Source organism: Eumetopias jubatus, unplaced genomic scaffold, assembly GCF_037043125.1.
Source record: "Eumetopias jubatus isolate StellerSeaLion01/CBP00866 unplaced genomic scaffold, mEumJub1_p1.0 scaffold_8, whole genome shotgun sequence".
In the NCBI taxonomy this organism is placed as follows: Eukaryota; Metazoa; Chordata; class Mammalia; order Carnivora; family Otariidae; genus Eumetopias; species Eumetopias jubatus.
The window spans coordinates 28,413,909-28,437,291 of NW_028274814.1; the positions used below are offsets into that span (position 1 = coordinate 28,413,909).

The following is a 23,383-nucleotide window of genomic DNA, read 5'->3' on the forward strand; positions in this document are numbered from 1 at the left end:
AATGCTTGGAAATTATGATGACCAGAAGCAACTTGGTAGATGTGTTGGAAACTAAAATTGAAAGGACACACAAAGCAAAAGAAAATCGGAACCAGAAGATAAGGTAACTGGAAGATGGGTCTGGGGTATCCAGACATACACATGGTAGGCAAGAAAGAAATGCTCAGGGACACAATTCAAAGAATTTTCCAGAACAGATGAAAATGAGTTGCCAGATTGAAAGGGGCTGTTGAGTTATTAGCACTGTGGGTGAAAATGGACCCGCCCCCCCAGGGCACATCATTGTGATGTGTCGGAACAGTGGGACAATGGAAAGAAGAGTCTCTGAGAATCTTGCCCAGAAAGAAAATGGTGTCCTGCAGCTACATTGTATCAGAATGGCACAGACTTCTTCAAACAACACTAGAACCTAAGATTCAAGTGGAGAAAGAGTTTCAAGTTTCCAAAAGGAAATGATTTTCAATCTACACATCTACACCCAGGTAAGCAGCCATTTACATATGAGGGCAGATTAAAAAGGGGTTCTAGTGAAGCAGACCTGCCATGTATCCTTTTTAAGGGAGTTTCATAAGCCAGGTGAAGAGGCAAGTCCAATGAGAGGTGAAGGGGAGCCCGCGAGGATGGGAAGGAAGACCCCACGTGACCATCGTGTTGGGGACCTGCACATCACGGGGCCTTGCTCAAGAAAACTAAACCACCGAAACAAACCCCAGCTCTCAGTCACTCCAGGGGAAACCAGCGTGCAGGAAAGGAAAGAGAATCAGTTTGCTACTTGTCTCAGCAATGAATGGCATTTCCATGATCACAATAAGGTAAACAAAGTTAAATAAAACTATGGTATAACCACATTGGGAAGATGAAGGATGGCAATGTGTGTGTGTGTGTGTGTGAGAGAGAGAGCGAGAGAGAGAGAGACAGAGAGGATACGCAATACTGAATTTCCAGAGTGAGAAGCCAATAAAGCAAAATCTGAAAGATCAAGAAGCAGCAGTATAAACATTTTACTAGGACAGGACATTAAGAGAAACAGTTAAAAACAGTTGAAAGTAATTGTGTCTATGGAGTAGGAGACTCCTCAAATTCTGTGCATGTATAACTTTAATAAAAATGAAAAAAAAAAAAATGAAAGGAGAAAAGCAGCCAAGAGAGAAATATTAGTTGCGATTCTTCCCAAGTAAAACTCTTTCTTTAGTAACAAAGGTGCACTTAACCTATATAGATGATGTGAATTTTCTTCCCATTAAAAAAACAATAAAATGCACCCATTTCCATTTCATGTTGGTGTGCAACTTCCACCACAATCGGGAGACAGATGAAGGGACATTCCCATCATCAGCCCCGTCCTCTTTTGTGTCATCAGGCTCCTTTCCAGCACACTTCAGCTTCAACCATGTTGTGTCCGTCTGCGTCTTGTTCCTTTTATCACTGAGTAGTATTCTGTTGTGAGGAACATACCACAATTTGTTTATCTGAGATGAAAGTTTTTCAAAGAACTCAGAACAGTGAAATTGTTTTACTTGCAGTCTCTTGGTTTCGAGCTCCTTCTTCCCATCAGCAGACTCTCTCCGCGGTCAATTACCAAAAAGGGAACCAGGATCTAACAGCGAAGTGAGATTCTTCTGGGGAATCTGGCTCAGTTGCTTAGCAACGCACGGAATAACTGTATTAGTTTAGGGGATTCTGAACAAAAAGGTAATCATCTTTTATTCCCAGATAGAGTGAAGACGATGTTATTTCAAGTAAAGTGGGGAAAAAGTAAAAACCGCGAAAATGGGGGGAAAACGCATCTAGTAAATAAAAGCCTAATGATGCCTCCTGCACTCACACCACAGAGTCCCCCTAAAGGTTCTGCTTAAGACCAGAGAATCTCATTTCTCTTAAATACCAGGGTGTAAGGCACTGGTGTGCAAAATTTTTAAAAGCACACACACACACACACACAATGATGCCAGAAAGAATTATAATTCATGACTGAAGTAAAGAGAAACACATTGACCTTTACTGGTGTTATGACTTCAAGGAATCAATTTGAGGCAAATGGGAAATGTCTAGCATGTATACCCTTCCAAACAAAGAAAGGATTCCTCCAGACCTTACTCTTCCACTCCTGGTAGTGAGTAACTGCTTCCCATGGTAAAGGTGAGGACTTGGGTTTGCTCACCTGATTCCTTCATCTCAGAAAGAATGCTCTCCAGTTTGCAGGGGATGCTGCTAACATTAAGTGCTGTTTTGTTGTTGTTTGTTTGTTGTTTGTTTTTTTAACTTCCTCAGGAGTTTTGCCAACTTGGTACAACTACTTCCTTCTCATTATCTGTGTCCCTCTCCCCCCACCCCCACGATACAATCTGGCAGAAAAAACTCTGCTAGGAATCATGGATTTAATGAGCAGAATATCCCCCAGCCATTTCAAGCAAAGTGCTTAATAATCAATCAGAGATCGGTTTCACTTAGTTTTACAGGGTTGAGAGGGAGACAAAAACCCTTCACCATCATTTTCGGCTCTCCCTGGAGCTGTTCCCTACTTACCTCCTAACGACAGATTTCTTGGTTTAAATCATGCCCCAAGGGGAAGGGCACGAAACTCTGGTTGTGCAGTTTTGTGTCAGTACCTGGGCATCTGGTAAAAGACAGCTTTGCAGTCTCATTTATTTTAGGGGCGAAATTGACTACCAAATAATTGGGTTCGTGTTCCCCCTTTCCTTGGGGTGGCAAGGATCCGTCCTCCCGAGAACATGTTTCATTGCAGCCTTCGAAAGGAAAGGAGCTAGGGGAACACATCTTCCAAAGCTGCTATCTTTTTATTTTCAGTCTAATTAAAAATGCTCCAGTCTCTTCTGGCTCTGAGTTGTAAGAGACATCCACTTGTGTTTTTGAATTGCGTGTGCTGTGCGAGCATACAGGGGCCGATAAACAGGAAGGCAGGCTCTGCCGGAGAGCTTTGCAAAACCAGCACACATCCTGGGGCCCCACACAAATAATGAAGATCTCACTGCTACACGGCCCTGGAGCTGGGGAGTAAAAGCTTGTGAGTTACAAGTGCCCTCCATGGATCCCCCCCCCTGTTGTGACATTTTGTGCTGTGGTTTCTGCTCCGGGGATCTAGATGTATCAGTTAGCAGAATAGACCTGATGGAAAAGTATGGCTTTGCACATTAACAGATTCTTGTTCACAAAGTACCACATTTCCAGCAATTTACTGAAATTGAGTCTCCTTTGGGCTACAAGGCGGAGACTCCCAAAGAATGTGTCCCTGTCTCCATATTATAAAATATATAAAATGAGAGACAGATCTTGTTAGTTTTCAATTTAGTGTTCTCATGGGATCCGTGCTTGTTGAAAGGCTTCGAATTAGAGCAGTGTTCTCTAAAATTCACATTTAGGGTCAGCAGGAGCCCTAAGATTTCTGTTGGGTTCCATCTCTTCTTTATCTTTCTGAGGTTTTTTTTTTTGTTTTGTTTTGTTCTTTCTCTCCACTGTGGTGGGTTTCTGGTGAGAGGATAAGAAACTAACAGTGATAAGAAAAAGACATGCTCTCTGCACGTTTCCACCGATGACGTGGAAACTCATGAAATACCACACGGTTGACTTTCGCAAGACATAAAGCAATGATCACACAGAGCAATAGGATACGGTGACATTTGTCGGGGCTGCTGATTATCAAATCGACTTATTGCTCAAATATTAGTTGAACATTTCTTGTGTGTGAGGCACCAAATATACCCATTCATGGGCCTTAAGAAATTTCAGGTAGAGAAAATTTCTTTTGAACAGTGATTCTCAAAGAACCTTGAGGGTCCTCCAGGAAGAGTTTTTTAGCTGGAAGAGATCCAGGGAAATGAAGGCACATGGGACTTGCGGAGTGGTTCAGGTGTTGTCAGGGATCCAGCTAGGGATCTGGCAAGGGATCTGGCGAGAGCAGGGATCCAGACCGGATGGAGCAGGAAAGCCAGGCCTTTTTTTTTAATTTTTTTCCTTAGCAGTAGAGAAAGTAGAGATGCTTCCATAGTGGTGTGTGTTTGTTTGTTTTTAAGACTTTATTTATTTATTTATTTGAAAGAGAGATCAAAAGAGAGAGAGAGAACATGGTGGAGTGAGGGGCAGAGGGAGAAGCAGACTCCCCGCTGAGCAGGAGCCCAACGTGGGGCTCAGTCCTGGGACCCTGGGATCATGACCTGAGCCAAAGGCAGACGCTTAACCGACTGAGTCACCCAGGCGCTCCTTCCAGACTGGTTTTGAGGACTTAGTGCGAAGCTAGTAGGAAAATCGATGGACTCGTGGACCTACTGTTATCAAACATCTGACCTACAATGAGACTTACATATTGTCGATGATTATTTTAAAAATGGAATTAGAGCTTGGAGGCAAAGCAAAAGCAGAAAATAAGCAATGCTATCAGGAAGCTGTGGGGCATGGAATAGGGAGGGTGAATGCTTGGGGTCTGGGGGTTGCACCCCAGCCTGTCAGGGAAGGTGGCTGAGGACATGAGGGGCAGGGAAGCCAACGGAGTCAGGTCCTGTACAGACTTTCCCCCGAGTGGAGGGGGAGGGGGCAGGTGGCTCTCCATCCTTAGCCAAGCCTGGCTGAGCATGCTCAGATGTGTCCTCAGCATCTCCTATGGGTGGTCTCTGAGCGATTTCAGGTCTCTGCACTCATGACCACTCTGGGAGCATAGGTATCTTCCTATCCAGAAGCCTGACACAGGAAGTGGCTTCTCATGCAAGGACTGGCTCAGAGCAGAGCTGGGACCACAACCCAGATATCTTAACCCTTCTGCTACCCTACTCTGCACCTTACCCGCTCGTGCTCAGAGATCTGGGAAGGCTTCTGCCAAAAACCACGTCCTGGGGACCCATGTGGCTCTGGACTTGGGTAGACCAACTTTGGGATGTTCAAGGGCAGGCTTCTCCACCTTGTCACTGTTGGTATTTGGGGCAAGAGTTTTGTTGTCGGGGGCCATCCCATGCACTGTAGGATGTTCAGCAATGTCCCTGACCTCCACTCAACCACAAGCCAGTAACACCCCTGAAGTTGTGACAGCAAAAAATATCTCCAGACATCACTCAAAAAAACCTCTGAGGAGACGAATCACCCTTGGTTGAAAACCACTCCTCTGGTGGGTCTGTTAATATGGTGGCAGTTCTTCCCACTCTGAGTGACAGGTGTCACCAAACAAGGGTGATGCCAAGCAGGGAGCATGGAAGAAGGCTGGGTCTGGCGTCATGGCGCCCAACTTGGGGGGCTGAGCCTTGTAGAGGGGAGCAGGGTGCTGTTGGACAGAGAACCCTTGTAAGGGATTAGATCACACAGTTCCCGAGGCTGGGAAGTCCCACACTTGTCATCCTCCAGCTGGAGACACTACAAAGCCAGCGATATAATTCAGTCCAAGTCCAAAGGTCCAGGCGAGAACCAGGAGCACCAATGGCCAAGGGCAGGAGAAGACGGTGTCGCATGGAACAAGAGAACAAATTCGCCCTTCCTCCATCTTTTTGGTTTACTCAGGCCCTGAGTGGATTAGAGACTCCCACCTGCACTAGGGAAGGGGTCTTCTTCATCCAGCCTACAGATGGAAATGCTCCCAGACACACACAGAGATAATGTTCTACCAGCTCTCGGGGCAGCCCTTCGCCCTGCCGCTTGACACAGAAGGTCAATAGTCACAGCATCCCGGTGTCAGGCTCTGGCTCTCTGCCTCCAGGTGCCAGGAAGGGGAAAGGCAACCACATCCTGTGGATCTTCATCATCCGTGGGCTACAGTCCAGAGCGTGCACTGGGGGACAGGGTGGGTGCACGTGGGAGGCAAGGGGTTGAGCGGGCGCGCTGTGCAGGGGACTTGCCTGCCTCTTTCCTCCCCCTCCCTCCTCTTTCGTTCCTGAAGAGGTGAGGCAGCTAGCTGGGAGGGGGAGGCAGAGAGAGAGAACGTGGGGTTTCAGAGTGCCGGTGTGGTTTTTATGTGTTGTACAGTAGCGTGATGCAAAGATCCAGATATTTTACCCATCCCAAAATTCTACCTTGGAATGCATACCCCCCCCAACACACACACAGAGCTCCAGTAATCAGTCGGCACAAAGTAATTAGTCCATGATGGCAAAAAATTCCTCCTTTGGGGTAGCTGTGTTTAGGGGAAGCGCCCTGCCTTTCATTCAGCTGCACTCTGGCATCAGATCATGGGAGAGGAACATCGTTGCAGACGCTTCCTCTTTCCTGTAAAGACTTTATTCAAATAGAAAGAGTGCTGCTGCTGATAGTGAAAAAAGACAGAGGCAAATTAGTTCGCCAATGAAGATGGCCTAATATGGAGGCACAGGGACCTATTTCAAACACGGATTAGTAAAAACCAAACAAGGGAAGTCGTGCTTTGAGGGCACTCATTTGCAACACGAAGGACCTTATTTCCCCTCTCCTACACCGAGGGCGGCTAATGCTGCTTTGATCAGAGTGCAGCCTGAGTGGCCGGAACTAACAATGTTTGCAGAAGCGATTAGCTGAGAATTAAGGGCGACATCTGGTCATATGGGAGGTGTAGTGAGCGGGCTCACATCCGATGAACCTTCATCCATTCTGCGCACCTACATGTAATTTGTAAACCGACCGTATTGATCCTGCCAAGAGGAAGTCTATGGGAAAAAAAAAAAAAAAAAGATGTGCTTGGTGTTCCTGGAAATGCTTTTATTTTGGGGGGAAAGCAGAGCATATCCTTTGAATAGGAATAAGCAAGCTAAAGCTTCAGAAAGCATTTGTATGCAGCACTATGACGTTCAGAGGAAAGCATGGCCCCCTGCAAAGGCGTATATTCTTGAAAGGGCATATCTGTCGATTTTCAATAGGGACAATCCTAAGGTCTTAGTGGATAACCAGGCCATAAAATCGCAACGTATTTATAGATATTCTTACATAAAACCAATTAGCAAGCACTTTTGACTCCGAAGCAAAAGCCTCTAGGTACCCACCTAAGTCAAAACTTGAAGGAGGAAATTAATACAGATTGTCCACTTAAAATGGGGTTATGTCCCAACTGACCCATCGTAAGTGGAAAACATTGTAAGTGGAAAATGCTTTTAGTACATCTGACCTACCAAGCATCACAGCTTAGCCTGGCCTGCCTTAAATATGCCCACAACACTCCCATCAGCCAACAGGTGGGTAAGTCACCTCGCACAAAGCTTATTTGATCATCAGGGGTTGACTGTCCCATGTCATGTGTTGAGGACGGCCCTGAAAGGGAAGAACAGAACAGTGGTGGGTGCAGAATGGTTGTCGGGATGGGTCGTCCGCTCTCGTGATTGCTGGCTGCCTGGGATCTGCGGCTCACTGCCCAGCACCTGAGAGAGAGGACTGATCGCACATGGCTAGCCCCGGACAAGCTCCAACTTCAAAATTCCAAGTATGGTTTCTACTTGAATACATATCATTTTGCACCATTATAAAGTTGAAAAATCATTATGTTGAACCCATCCTAAGTCAGCGAATTTCTATAAACCAACCAAAGGCACTCCTTACTAAGACATGTATTTCTGTGCTCGACTGGAAAGAATTCGATGTTCAACTCTAAATTTTGTCTTCCTGAACACTACCCTTGGGGACTGATGTGAGTCTCACAAGCTATACTTCTTGGTGTCTTCACTTATTCCTGCTATTTCCAACATCCTGGTTTTTCAAATCCTGTCTCCTCATTTGTTGGCTGTGTGACCACGGGAAGCTGCTAGACCTCTCTGGGCCTCTGTTTGTTCATCTATAAAATGGGGTAATAATCCCGACCTGAGATACAGAACAACTAATTTGTGCCATGCCCTTGATAATGTTGGTTTCAATCTCCCTTTTACTCTCCTCCTCCATCTCCCGCATCCCTGGTCTGCACTGCGTCCCATCACGGAGAAACTCCTGTAACCCCCGATGCATGCTTTTACTTCTCTCGCTAGCCACAAGACCCCAAAAATGTTAATACGTATGATGCAGCCTCAAGCAGTGGACAACTCAAGATTCTCTAGGTCCATTTCTGAATAGGAACCATGTTGCTGATGAACTCCACAGTCCACTAGATGAGAGCATTTTGCATTCAGATGATAGTTGTTCTTGCTTCCCCACACAAAAGAATAGGGTCATAGGAATTTGGAGGTCCAGAGTGAATTTTCTCTCATCACTGCCTCTGTGCAAATTTATCCACAGGAAAGAGACAAATAGTTAAAAGTCTTTGCCACCTGAATTCCTTAATATTTTCTTGTCTTATTTTTTTCCCCTGGTAATGTTTAATGGCTTAGATAATCCAGACGAATCTAAGGCAGGATGGAAAGCTTTTAAAAAGAAATTCATTCTGAGACAGAACGCCTTTGTTTTCCTGTAGAAGGAATGGCTCATTACTGGTAACTTTCAGTATGCTTAAACTTTAGAGATGGTCTAGTAATGGATTTTGTCTTTATTTTAGTATACGTTGCTTTATGTCTCCATTTTATGTCATTTAAGTGTTTGATTTCTAAGTGCTGTGGTATTTTACTTTTTTTCTAATGTACCTGCTTAAAAGTGAAAGTATGTAATTATGTAATCTTAGGTAGGTGAACCACTCTCTAGTTATGACACCGAAGGAATAAACCACGTGACGATATGAATCCCTGTTTAATGCGTATCAAAATACCTCATATGTAAAATTAAAAGCAAATATGTAATGAGGAGGAAGAACTTTAACATATGTGACCATCAAAAGTGTAATGTCTTTAATTTTTAGAAGAGTGCACTCCTTGGGGCACCTGGGTGGCTCAGGCGGTTAAGCGTCTGCCTTTGGCTCAGGTCATGATCTCGGGGTCTTGGCATCGAGTCCCGCATCGGGCTCCCTGCTCAGCGGGGAGTCTGCTTCTCCCTCTCCCTCTGCCGCTCGCACCCGCTCATGCTTGCTCTCTCTCTTTCTCAAATAAATAAATAAAATCTTAAAAAAAAAAGAGTACACTCAAAAGTCAAGAGGATGTAAATGAACAAATAAATAGAAGAAAATGAATAAAGATGTGAAATGAGTACTTCATAATGCAGCATAAGTGATGGAGTAATCAATATATGGAAGTATCTACAACTCCAGTGATGAAATAATGTAAATTAATACTGGCAGACAATATTTTTAGCTACTTTAATTGGCAGAACGGTTTCTGTTTTTCAGTTGTCAATTTAATGTTGGCAAGGGTGCAGAAAACAGGAATATTCATGCACACCATTACTGGGGATGGAATGCATAAATGATATTAATTTCCTTTAACCCATAATTCCTCATCTAATAATTTACCCTAAGGAAATACTTGCAAAGATCTCACCACAGTGATATTTATTACAGTGCTCTTTCAAATGGCCAAGAAGTAGCAACAAGTTAATATATAACCAACAGGGAATTAACTAATTGAATTATGTATTTAAACAAGAGAGAACTATTCAGCTATTCAAAATGACATTATAGATTGTCTCGGGCAATCTCTTCCGTTGAAGTCTACTCAAATAATTAAGGTATAAAGGCAAAATATCGAGCGATCGAAACAAGCCCATTTATGAGAGCGGAGAAAGAAAGGTCAGTCAGGTCATGTGGGAGCCAGAAATGGAAAGGAGCTACCCACTAAATATAAAAAGATTGCACTAAATATAGTATGATCTTGAGTTTTAAAAATCAATATGCATAGAAAAAAATTACAGGAAGGATCCTTGGTGGTAAAATTATGAAGGACTTTTTCTTTCTTAGGATTTCTGTTTCCTCAGTTCTCTGTAATGAACTAGTGTGGTGAATGTAGTAAGGCAAAATATACATTTTAATAAAGGAAAAATAAATGTAAGAAAAGCATATAAATTTTAAATAAAAAAAGAGCTTAAATCCTCAATTAACCCTTATGAATAGATAATTATCTATATGACTGGGAGACTATTTATAACCTGGCAGACAGCAATATCATGGTTGGTAATATTCTGAGTGTCTCAAGGCAAGGAGTTCTTCTGCCCTGAAATTCATTATGTTTCTACCTGGTGGATGTAGGCGGTGACCATTTAAGAATATATTTATCTATAGGAAAGTTATCCAGACTTGTCAGTTTTTTAAAGAGCACTTAATTTTTTTAGAGCAGTTTTAGGGTCACAGGAAAGCTGAGGGGAAGGTGGAGAGATCTTCCGTATCCCCCTGCCCCATGGGCACAATAGCACCCTTCACCAGAAGGGGGGACAGCTGTTACAATCCACGAAACTACACTGCACAGCAGTATCACCAAGAGTCTACACTGAGGTCACTCTTGATGGTGGACACCCTACGGGCTTGAATAAATGTATCCACCATTGTGAGCTTTAGCGGCCCTAAAAATCCTCTGTCCCTCCCTCCCTTCTCCCCTGGCGACCACCGATTTCTTTACCATGGTTCTGCCTTTTCCAGAATGTCATACAGTTGGAATTATACGGTATGGGGCCTCCTCAGACTGGGCTCTTTCACTCAGTGATACACATTTTAGGTTCATCTATGTATTTCCTGGCTTGACGGCTCATTTCGGTTAAGTGCTGTATAATATCCCAGTGTCTGGAGGGGCTCATCTCCCAGAGGATGTCATGGCCTCCTGCAAGTTTTAGCATATATGAATAAAGCTGTTATAAACATCCATGGGCAGGTTGTGTGGGCCTGAGTTTTCCGCTCCTTCGGATAAATCCTGAGGAGCACAACTGCTGTATCAAATGGGAAAAGTATGTGTAGTTTTGTAAGAAACTGCTACTTATCTTCCAAAGAGGCTGTGCCATTTTGTATTCCCATTCTGGTAAGTTTTTAAAACTTTTATACACCTGTTAAAGTTAGTAATCCAAAAACATTGAGGAATTTTTAAAGAGAAGGACAACTTTCAAATGCGCCAGGGGACACCTGGGTGGCTCAGTCGGTTAAGCGTCTGCCTTCGGCTCAGGTCATGATCCCAGGGTCCTGGGATCGAGTCCCACATGGGGCTCCCTGCTCAGCAGGGAGCCTGCTTCTCCCTCTGCTTGATGCTCCCCCTGCTTGTGCTCTCTCTCTCTGACAAATAAATAAGATAAGATCTTTAAAAAAAAAATAAAATGCACCAGTAGTTGGGACAGGACTCTTTCTCTTCGGAGCTAACTATATCATCGTTATAAACACACTTTTCTCCCCAGCTCCCTCCCTTGTCCGCGTGCCTCTGTGCCGCGTTTTGCCAGATTGCCCCGAAGACCAGCTTTGTAAGAGTCTCTGTTATTTCCCCCAACACACATTTCACAGTTTGCCAGCAAGAATGGCCTCACTTTATAAGGACACTTATCTCAAAGTGAATTTTTAAGAGATGCCTCAAGCTCCTACTTCCACCTCATTCTTCTAAGAAAATACGCACCCATTAAAGATTCAGCTCCTTGTGTGAAGGTACTAGTGTCCAGAGCGAGTGTTTACGATGCAAGCCTCCCTGGGAGGGAAAGACACATCACCATAAACCCTTTCGTGTGGTTACCTTTATCAGGATTCGCTAACCGGTCCCCTTCCATGGCCCTGGAAGGAGGGACACTTCCAAAGACAAGGATCAGAGATCTGAAGGGTTGCCAGGCGGCCTCAAGGAAGAAACAGCTGGGGTCAGCAGGAAGGCACTCAACAGCTTGGTGGGAAGCTAGACGGGGCGAGAGACTGGGGAGGAAAGGTTGGGAGCAAAATAGCACAGTGTTGATTTAACTCTGGGCTGGCCAGGGCCATTCCCAGGAGGTGCCCCTCATCTTTATAGTTCATCCCTGGAGTTTCTGGCTGTCCCTCTCTCTGCAAGCCCAGAGCAGTTGGGAACCCGGAGCACTGTCCTCGTGGTGGGTGGGGCGGGGTGCACTGACGGGCTCTTGGGGCTGGGGCTGTGGCGTCCCCTGGCACGGGGCCAAGCGGTTCCTGCCAAGCGTCATAAATCAGCCCTTTCAACCTGTTGCCGTGAAGGGGGAGTCCAGTGATTTTTCCCGCCGTGCCTTCAGCACCCAGCTGAGCTCTGGGCTAATTAGACCCAGAGGAGCCAGGGAACAGCCTGGTAATGATTATGTTCTCTGCAACGCCTCACTAGGACACGCTGGTCTGGTTTGGCTGCAACTGAGATTTTTCTGTCATGGTATTTTGCTGCCTAGTTCAAGCCGACAGTATCTCAAGTGTAGTCCCTCTCCCTTCACCTATATTTGCCACGAGAACGTGGCGAAGCACGTTAGGCGTGATGGGCCTGCTGAGCATCTTCCCATCCCCTCTAGGGGAAGGGGAGAGAGAGGTCATTCAAGATACAGACGCCCTCGGCTCTCCAGGACCTGTCAGCTCTCACCGTCCTAAGAGCATTTAAAAGACTTTGCAGCAAAAGTTTCTGAACACAAGAAGAATGGGCAGCCGTCCCTAGTTATCAATCCCTCCGGGGTATTGGGAGAATGCCCTAAGGGTTATCTGGGCCCACTTCCCTGTGTTAGGCAGGATAGAAGCCATGATAATAGCAATGTCCCAAACCTCAGTGGCATAAGACAGCAAAGGCTTGCTTCTCATGTCAAGTAGGCATCACGGGACAGCTAGTATGAGTTGCTGGGGTGCCCGGGCCCCCACAGTGACACACCGCCAAGCTAGAGACAACCTGGGGACCCACATACCAGCTCTTCAAGCTACCTGGCTGCAACTTTGTGTGACTTCCACTCACATTTCACTGGCTGGAGCAAGTCAGAGTAAGACTGTTAACTCTACCACGTGCGTAGAAGGAGAACCGCAAATATTTGTTAAAGGATGCACCCTCTCCTTGGCCGGAAGAGACGGACGTCATGCTCTTGGAGACTGGGGCAAAGAAAGAGACAAGGGTTGCCTCCAGACCAGAACCACATACTTTATGAGGTTTCCTTCTTTCTCTTTTCTCTTCTTCTTCTTTTTTTTTTTTTCATTTTTTAAAGGGAACCAAAATTGACCGAATATCTACATTTTAGCCATTTTAAAGCATACCGGCCGGTGGTGTTTAGTATGTTCACAAAGTGGTGCAACCATCACACTATCTAGTTCCAGAACATTTCCACCACCCTCCAAAAGAAATTCTGTTGCTCCTCCGTCCCCCAGCCCCTAGAGACCTGGCTTCTTTCACTTAATATGATGTCTTCAAGGTTCGTCCCTGTGGTCGCACAGACCCGTGCTTCATTCCTTTTTACGGCTGAATAACATTCCCTGGTATGGATATACCATAGGTGTACATACATTTGTCGACGGACATCTGGGTTATTCCAACGCTCTGCCTAGTACAAATAATGCTGCTACGGACATTCATGGACAACTTTTGTATGCACCCATGTTTTCAGTTCTCTCAGGTATATACTTAGGAGTGGAATTATTAGATCGTATGGAAACCTCAGTCCAAGTCTTGGAGGAACCGCCGAGCTATTACGCACAGTGGCTGTGCCATTTGGATTCCCACCAGCAGCACGGGAAGGTTCCAGTTTCTGCACATCCTCGCCAACTGGTTTTCTGTTTCTTTGATCACAGTCTCGTGGAAGTGAGGTGGAGTCTCATCGTGGGTTTGATTTGCATTTCACTAATGACTGCTGATGTCCAGCATCTTGTTATCTGCTTCTCGGCCACTCGTGAATCATTTTTGGGGCAATGTCCAGAGCTAGAATTGTGTTGAGAGCTCTCTACCATTGCTTTGGGATTGCTCCTGGCACAACCACATCAGCGGCCTGAAAATCTAGAGAAGGCTTCTTCAGTGCTCACACCCCAGCAGATGCTGCAGGCTGGCAAGTGTCTGTGGCACTCCGGGCAAGCCCCCAACACACCCCAGCAGCTGCATGTCGTCCCTTGGGAGGGATTCTCTCCTGTGTTCCTCTTTCAGGGTCTCTGAAGAGACGGTCCGAACATCTGTGCCATCTGGCCTTGGTAGTTCTTCAAACCCAGTTTCGTTTCTACTAGGAAGGTATAGAATACTCCAGGCTCTCTTTAAAACCATTTCAAGGCCAGTATGATGACGGGGCTCCTGGCTTTCCCAGGGAAATTGCCTTTCGCTGCGACGACCTGCTGCCCAAATTCATTCTTTTGCATATGGATGTCCAGTCGTTCCGGCATCTTTAGTTGAAGAGGCTATTGTTTCTCCATTGCATCGTTTTGGCATACTTGTCGAAAATCAACTGGCCGTTAGTGCAAAAGGCTTACTTTTGGACTCTTAATTCTGTTTACTGACTTATCTATCTATCCCCATGGCCCTCTCATGCCACCTGGCTTATGGTAGTTTTGCAACAAGGTGTAAAATTGCGAAGCGTGAGTCCTTCCACTGGGTTCTTTTTTCAAGACCGTTTTGGTTATTATGGGTCCCTCATGTTTCTCTATGAATTTGAGGATCTGTTGGTCAATTTCTGCAAAATAAAAGTGACTTTGATTCTGACAGGGACTGCATTGAGCCTGAGGATCAATTGGGGGCATATTGCCATCTTAACAATCTTCCAGCCCATGGGCAGACCCTTGACTCTTTAATCACTTTGAATTCTGAAGTAAGGTCTCCCGGCATGTGCCCGCTTAGTAAGGGCCCGGCGGGGGTTTCTGACATGCCTCACTGGGGTACTGAGGAGTGAATTAGCTGGTTTGGGGGTATTTGTGATCCATGCACTTTTCTGGGCTGCTTAAATTCTCTAGGGTGGAGCATGGCCTCAAAAAGCCAGATAACTTTCCCAGGATCGCAGACTTTTTCCAGAGCCACGGCCAGATATCACTCAGATTCTTGATGTTGGCAGGAGGCGGTACAGTGAGATTACTTCGGCAGCCCCCCCTGCCCCCCGGGGGGAATTCAGTGGCCAGAAGTTCCTTTGAGATGTAAAAGACTCCACCAGAGCCGGGGGAATGCTTGGGTGGCCCACTGGGTGCAGCTACTCATCTCAGCTACCCATCTCCACTCCAGAGCTGGGAAGGGGTGTTCCAGGGGGAAGGGCCCAGCGAAGGCAGTTTCAGCTAGTCTGTGCTTGAGCATGAAGGAGGTAGGAGGCTAGGGCGGCTGCAGTTGTCCTTGAAGAAAGTCAGGAGCTGAGGGACCAGCACTTTCAAGCTGCAGGATTTAAACCAGTGGTGGGGCTGTGGCAGGGGCGGCGGCTCCTAACTGGAATTCTTAAAAAGCGAAATAACAAACAGAACAAGTTCACTGGGAAAAGAAGGAGTGTGTTTTGTTTCCTGAAGCTGTGAATACCAACCTGAACCATGCTGTGAGGTTTTGAGCTTTTGTATTTATTTCAGCCACTCACATCTCCTCTGCAGCCATGGGCGGAAGAGGCTGAGCGCAGGAAGTCTTGAGGGCGACTCTTGAGGAAGAGCAGATAGAGCACAGGGCCCTGAACTGGAAAAGTTCAACGGGTTCTGGGAGGGGGAAGGGAGCCCATCATTTACTGGGTCCTTTGGAAATAAAGAAGAGAAGCTGTTCACAAGAACCTGGCCTGCAACTGAGAAAGGGGCTTCCTCCTTTGACATAAGGAAAAAAGAGCCGAAGAGAGAAAGGACATGACTATTTAGTCCTCCATAAAGAGCTTCCAGCAGGGCAACACCTTCCAAATAAAGGTCAGGAGGTCACACAGAGCACTTAGGAGCACATTCAGCAGCTGCGAGTGTTTCCACTCGCTTACTGAAACTTAACACTTGAGCTGAAGGAAGTTTGCTACGGATCAAGGTTAAGTGAGGAAAAAGAATAATGTTTAACTCCTATGAAGAAGGGGAGGTTCCTGATAAGTCTCAAGGATGTTGTTTGAGAAAGCAGGGGTAGGAAGTGTGCACAGAGATGGAGGTTGTAGATTCAGCAAATCCCCAGCACCCACTCTCTTGCAGAGAGCTCACTCACGGGGAAGACGAGTGCATTTCGATGTTTGATAAAGATTCAGGAATCACGTGCCTTCTAGAAGGGGCCCTGCTGAGTGAAACCTTGGCATTTTTAGTTGTTGTTAGACCCTAGAGATCAACAGGTACTAAAGGCACTAAAGACCCAAGAATTAAGAAGGCCACCTGGTACAACTTAGTGCTCTGGAATATCGGATCCTAAAGTCCAGAGGGTGAGCTCTAGGGAGACGTTTGTCCCCCACGTTCTGGTCTCAACCCCATCCCTGGCACTCAGATCCCTACTTTCGCTCTATTTTTAAGCAAACACATCGGTGGGAAACACACACACACACACACACACACACACACACACACTAAACCCTACAATGGCTGCGGTCTTGCTTTCGGTATTTCGGTGTTGAGCAGCGGTCCTCATTCTCTCCTCTCGATTCTAAATTGCTCTTTTCACTCCGCTCCCCCTCATCCCGTCCCCCTTGCTTCTCCAGCCTCCTTTTCTGCACTCTTCACTCTTTCTCTCTGGTTCCTTCCATGTCTTCAAAGGCTGGCAATGGGCTTGGGAGGAGGCGTTCTCCAGTGGAAATGAGATGTGGAGGAGTGATGGGCAGAAATGCGACCAAGCTGTCCCCAGCTCACCGGCTGTGAGCCCACACCACACTGTCAACCTTAGTCACGCCACCTCTATTTGCCACCTCTTTGCTACATGGTCAGAAAGTTTTCAAGTCAAGTCTGTGTCTTCCTAAGGATGGAAGCTGAGGGCAATCCACCCCTTCAGATAATCCACTGTATACAATGTCTAATCTGTATTAGAATGTCTCTGAAATTTGTGTGGTGCTTTTTTTTTTTTTTTGGCCACGGTCACTTTATCAACATTTTGGCTGATTATTTGGCAAGGTGCCCTGGTTATATTGAGTGAAACGGGGGTTTGAAAATGTAATTTCCTCATATAAACGACCTGTTCCATACCCTGACATATAACTTCGGAATTGTTTATTGTTTTACATAGGCACTTAATTCCCCATTTCTCACACTAAGTCTTCCCTTCCATGAATTCTAATTTTAATCTTTAAAGTAAATACTGCAAATGGTCATGTATTGAATGAGAGAGAGCAAAACCATTGTAATGAGTTCATTACGTCCCAGGAGGGACGCGAGGAATACGTACTAGGAATTCTCATAACTTCGTGGTAAAATCTGTGCAAAGTTGCACATGAGTTGGGGGGATGTCTTGTCTCCCTTCTGGGCTTCTTTCTGTATATACGGTATTCTCTATCTGGAAACTTTTGGAAATGTCCAACACTTACCCCCTACCCCCACCCTCTATTTGTCCTTCTCAGCATGGTGGTCACTTCAGGCATAATTTCTGTGAAAACCCCCCCAAATCCCTAGGCTATGAGAGCACTTTGTACTTACCTCTCCCGACCACTGCCCACCACATGGGGGTTGTGTCCCTATCAGCCCTACCCTTGGAACTCTTTCCCTTAGTTGTAGGACATGGAGCTTCGCATGGTGCCTGGTGCCTCATAAATGCTGAACAAAGATTTCTTGAAGGAGTCATCCAGGTCTCCGGCCCTCTCAGACCCATGCTCTTGCCTTTGGGCCAGGATCTGCAAAACTTAGGGTGTACTTTTCAGATAGTTTTTCTCCCTACTGGGTAAATTTTAGGCAAAGAGGTTGATTCTTTTTTTTTTTTTGCTTGTGTTTTTAAGGTCCTCACTTTGCCTTTATAAAAAGAAAAACTCCACTGTGATCCCCTGACTCTTTGAGCAGCTTAGAGCCCCAGCTGGGATGCCGGGACCCGAGGCAGGGTTTCGGGCCAGTTCCGTGTGGCTCTTTGTTCCCACCTCACTGGCAGCCACCAACAGTCACCTTTACCCAAAGCTCCCTCCTTGAGAGATTCAGATGGAACTTTTCTCCATTACTCTTTGTAAAGGAGCAGACTGTAAGTGATTTAAAGATGTTATTCTATTTCTTTTCATTATCCCAGAGATGGTTATTTTCTGGCGTTTCATCTCTGTCATCTATTTACCCCAAGTTGTGATATAGACGTAAGGGGTACTTTTGATGCACCGTGACATTAAAGATTGACTTTTCCTCCGTCTTCCCTATCTTTAAACCTCTATGTCAAATGTATTACTGTGTTTAGGCTTCTCAAAACGTTGTAGAACGTGACAATTCTTCAGCCACTGTCTAATATAGACATTTCACTTGGTGAATGAGGGTACCCATTCCTGACGAGTGTGGGAGGCATCAGTGCGGGGCTGACTCTCAGCCCCGGGCTTTTCTCTCTGCTCAGCGCCCTTCCCACCTCCTCCTGCACCTATGCTGCTGGGGTGCACTCGCTCGAGCTAAGACTGTGTTCTAATGATTGCCAGCGAGTAATCCGCACAGAATACTCTGCCTGACTCCGTCAGTTAACTCTGCGTCTTTCATCACTAAGCACAGCTCATTTTCTGTCCTGGTTAGATAGGAGACTAATTACTATTTCCTCTTGTTTCTTCAGGTTTGTGGTAGTGGGCTACATTGATCCCGAAACATTACAAAGCCAGCCAGGAAGATACAAAGTCAATGGCTTATTCTCTTTGGTTCCATTTAATTCACTCTGGATGGATGTGCACGACATTCAAGATCCTGGGATTCCCCTCCATTGTTCCCATGGATGACCACCATTGCATTTATGCCATGAAGCTAATTTTTCAGGGAAAGAAATGGTGGACACCACCTAAAAATGGGGTGGCACAGTGTGGCCCGGAAAGGCTGGAATGGGGGTTGGGCCAGCCTCTGGGTCTCCATCTCCCTCAGCCGCAGGGGTAGTAAGGGTTGGAAATGGTGCAGAGTACTGTGCCTGGGGAGCCAGTTTGCCAATGCAACTAAGGTACCCTTTGGAGTAGCGTTTTCAGTGTTGTTCATCCAAGTGACATCTAAAATCACCAGTAACCGGAATGGTGACAATCACACTTAACTGGTCATGAAGTTATGTCTCTAAGGCTACTTCAACAGCTCTCAAATCTCAAACAGCCCTCAAGAGGCAGGAACATGAATATAAATCATGAAGATCTTGTCTGGACCTGAGGGAAAAGACTAAGAGCCTGCCTGATGCTCTGTTTTCAGTGCCTCTGAGGATTTCAGGGTATTAAATGTCAATGGCACTTTGGGCCATAAGCTTTTTGACATGGGTCCATGGCCTCGGTTGAATGGCAGGCAAGTGGCCCCATGACGGAAGATCACACGTTGTCAACAGAGATCAAATCTAAGTGACAGCATCATAAAATGCTCTCAACCATTTTCCTGACGAACGTCACACGTGAATGATTTACGAGGACATATTGTGGGAAAGGGAAAGTTCTCGCCACAAGAATGAGTTGTGTCTTGCCCGTAGGAAGCCTCACTTCTGTTCTGGGGCGTTCAGTTGTTATGGAAAAGCAGGGCGTTGATACAAGGAATAAAGGACTAAAGTAGATCCAATGCGTGAGCAATTATCACCACAACCTGATGTTCATGAAGGGCTTGTTATCAAACACTGAGCTTGGCTTCCTCCTAACTATACATTGGCTCTAATCCCAGCAAGAAGATGGCGCCAAATGCCTCCTTTGTTCATTTTTTAATTTAGTAGATATTTATTGAAAGCTTATCGTGCCAAGCATCACTGTAGACTCCAGAGATAGCAAAATAAAAACACGAAAATCTCTGATCCCTTGGAGGGCGCTAAGTAAATTTGAAATCATCCTCATCTTTAAATATTTTTATTTTAGTATATCAAGTACCTGGATTGGCTAAATATGGCACAATGGTATATCAGTTTGTATCCACCAAGTACCAAGCGGCTGTATACCCAGATTGCAAAAGCAACCACGGGAAGCATTTTACTTCCCTCTTTAGCCTTTCCTATGTTTTCCACATTTTATAGGTTTTCCAAAATTTACATTTTGCTTTTGTAACCAGAAAACGCTCCTTACAAACTACTTATTTTTGCTGATTATGTTGAAACTACTATCTAACATTTGCAAATAATTTCAGGACTGGATTGCTGCTCCCTCAAATATTAGATGGGTAAGACTGTCCTGATTAACTGCATCAAGCGCTGGAACCACAGACAGAATTAGAAGTCACAATCTGAGGAATTTGTGACCCTACCCTTTACTCGCTGAACTATATTCTTCTTACTTGGGAAATTAGTGCTAGTTGCCACATATTAGTTTGGCCTTCCACAAAGTGGGGCTCTGAGGCATGATTTGAGGGTACGTAGTTAATTTGGGAAGGGATCTCAGAAGCACGGTGAGGGAATGGAGAAGCAAGATGGGAAAGAAGGAAAACCAACGAAGTCTGCAGTAGTGAGAGGACCTAAGGGCACCCGGGCTCAGGTCTGCGTAAGACCTCCGAAAGAATATGCAGAGATACCTTACAGTTATCCCCCCAAGGGGGAAGAAAGCGGAGCTATCCATCCACCAACCTCCATGCGTTATTGGTTGAGGGCTTATTCTAAAGGTATTAACTCCTGAGCACTTCCCACCTGTTCTATATGCACGACAAGCAATGCCCTGGGGCCCTTAGGAAGGCCCTAAGGTAGACAAAGACCCAGGGCCCTGAGTAAGAAGCTGCAGGGGCCTCTGGGATGGACTCAGGGGACATGGGGGGTGTACTGACAGAATCTCCTACACTTGTGTGACAAACAGCTCTAATATCACAGAGTTTAACAGAATACAAATTCCCTTTTTGCTCAGATACACTTTGCAGGGCAGGCAGCGTTCCTGGGCAGCTTGTCCTCAAATCTTATCTCTGTCCATTGTGTAGTTCCCCATCTCAGAGCCCCCTGTCCTCCCCCACCACCCCCCCCCGCCCCCACGGACAGGGAGGAGGGATGGTGTGGGAGGTGCTGGGGGGCCCAGGCTGATAGGATGTCACTTCCGCGGGAGCCTTTCCCAAAACTCAGCCACATGATCCTCACCTCCCTACACAGGAGGTGTGGAAATGTACTCTCCTACGCGGCCAAGAAGAGGGTAAGGGGGTTGGTGAGCAGATAGAGATTCCTGACATGCTTCTCATTTCCCTGTCTGAACGCGTGAGCGCTCTAAATCGCTGGTACGAACTGGGTACTGTACTCTAGGTTTTTTGGAAAATGAGCTTGAGTTCTGTATATAGACTTTTTCAGATGCAAAGCGTTCCATGGAATAGTTAATACTAAGGAGCACAGAGGAGAAACCATGGTCCAGGGTGGCGAGGGGCTTTAGAATGAGAGTCAGAACATCCATGCGCTCATTCTGGACCTGCTTTTGATTGGGCATGTGATTTTGGATATAAAGCACATGTCTTGATGTAAAAAATAATAAAGTCTCTTAGAGCTATAATATTCGATGATTGCTGCAGCTAAGTAGCCGGTTATTTATGTTTTAAAGAATATATATTTTTAGGATGCCTGGGTGGCTCAGTCAGGTAAGCGTCTGCCTTTGGCTCAGGTCATGATCCCAGGGTCCTGGTATCAAGTCCCACATGGGGCTCCTTGCTCAGCAGGGAGCCTGCTTCTCCCTCTGCCCGCCAATCCTCCTGCTTGTGCGCGCTCGCTCTCTCTCTGACAAATTAATAAATAAAATCTTAGGAAAAGAATATATATTTTTACATGTGTCTATATGTATATTTTATATTTGTATAGGCATATGCATATTATGCATCTATTAATATATACACATGTTGTGTTATACACCCATGTAAAATCCTGTACATATCTATGATGGTTTAATTTTAGAGTCAACTGGAGGGGGCCACAGGGTGCCCAGATGAAACATTATTTCTGGGTGTGTCTGGGAGGGTGTTTCCGGATATATGTCCTATCGGTTCTGTTCCCCGGAGAACTCCGACGAACACGATATACAGCGAGGTCAGGCCGAGCAAGAACCGGGCCTAGAAGGTCCACTCTCGAATGCTCCGTACTTGCTGAACTACCTTCACTGTTCATCACATCTTCTTACGGTCTTCCTCTCCCCTCCGAGAAGATGTGTGTGTATTCTGCAGATCATGGGGTGACCAGCCAGGCGGGTGGGTGTCATCAGGGGCGAGCAAAACATCGGTGGCATCAGCGGGTTCAGTCCCGTCCGAGGTGGCCGTGGGTAGAAGAAACACAGGTCCTGTTGTGAAACCCGCGACAGCTCAGACCTGGAGTCAGTCTGCTCTCACCACGGGGCCGGGTGCATTTCTCAGTTCTTGTGTTTCTGGGCCAGAGGGGCTGTGGCTGTTTAGTACACACCAGAGACCAGTAATGCGTGCACCAATGGAAAGGCGACATTTTTTAGCTAATAAAACAGTGCACGGCGCCAACTGACAGGGAAGTCTTTTTCCAGCAAGGTCTGTGTAGTCAGAGCAGTTTGGGCATGAAGGACCATAATCTCATGGAAACGCAGCTAAAAGGACCGCATAGGAAAGTAGGACAGTCGGCCATCCGTTGAGAGCCTGTTTGATTTCAGGGAAAAAGTACTAGTGATGATTTTCTATCAGGTGCGTGAAAAAAGGACCATGTTAGTTTCAGTAACTTTTTCCTTCCTCATTAATTTATTCATGCGTGCCTTTATTTATCGAGTGGGAGTCACAGACCAGAATCTGGGATAGGTGCTAGGTGTTAGGTCTGGCCAGGGACCCAGCGGCCTTCCTGGGTTAATTTCTGAACAGGGGTGGATAAAACAGTGGCGCGTCTGCCTCCTGCCCCCAGATAGTCTGTGTTCTGAATTGCAACAGTAAGAGTGGAAACCAGATTTATCTTTTCTCTTCTGCATCGCCAGTGACTAAAACACCTCTTGCGGTGACTTCCTCTAACAGGGTGGGGATAACGGGATTTGAGATCCAGTGAGGAGTAGGAGGTGAACATGCATTTCGTAGGTGCTCAGCACTGTCCTAAGCATATGAGGCCGACCCTGCTATTCTTGCCATTTTACTGAATTCGAAGCGGATAAGAATAGATAATTTTCCTTCAATTGGAAGAACTACTTAATCTACCCGTGTGGGTGGTATGATTGCCATGTCATGTCTTTCTGGGAGAAAAAAGAGCTACGTAAAAGAGAACATCCTTTCCGTCCCCTGACCCCACCAAGGGCTGAAGAGTTTAGAGTCTTCAAATTTGATCAAATGTATAGAGAGGATGCCACAGAGATCACACTGTTTGATATGCAGGAGGACTAGTCAATCATTCCTTTGTCCAACAAATGTAATAATTACCCATCCTGGACTGGCATCTGGGATCCAAAGATGAATTGCCTGAAAAAGCACTTAGGCCGGTGGGCAAGAAAAATGGGTAAACAGATACCGTGACGTGTGATGAAGCCATAAATCAACTATGTGGATAGTAGGAAGGGGGGGTATGGGAGGGATGTTAATACTCATAACTAGCTCTTACTGATCGTTTATTCTGGGCTGGGGGCCGGTCTAAGTGCCGGACATATGGCAAGTCTTTTAACCCTTACGAAGTCCCCATGATACCGGTACCGTTATTTTCCCAACTCGAGACAAGAAAAGTGAGATAGTCAGGGGTGACATGGCATGCGCAAGACTTTTGGGAGAGACAGTCCACTGTGGACGCTGAGCGTTCCTGGAGGGTCTTGCTGGGTGTGCCAAGAACTCAAG

The 23,383-nt window shown here is 45.9% G+C and overlaps 1 long non-coding RNA gene across 1 annotated transcript; it reads left to right on the top strand.

Annotated features, from left to right (window-relative positions):
* The first annotated feature begins 66 nt into the window (after positions 1-66).
* On the top strand, positions 67-21,360 carry LOC114217767 (uncharacterized). The gene is made up of 3 exons (XR_003611044.2): positions 67-482; positions 560-812; positions 18,282-21,360. It is a non-coding gene; the product is annotated as an uncharacterized LOC114217767 (long non-coding RNA).
* Positions 21,361-23,383: the final 2,023 nt, after the last annotated feature.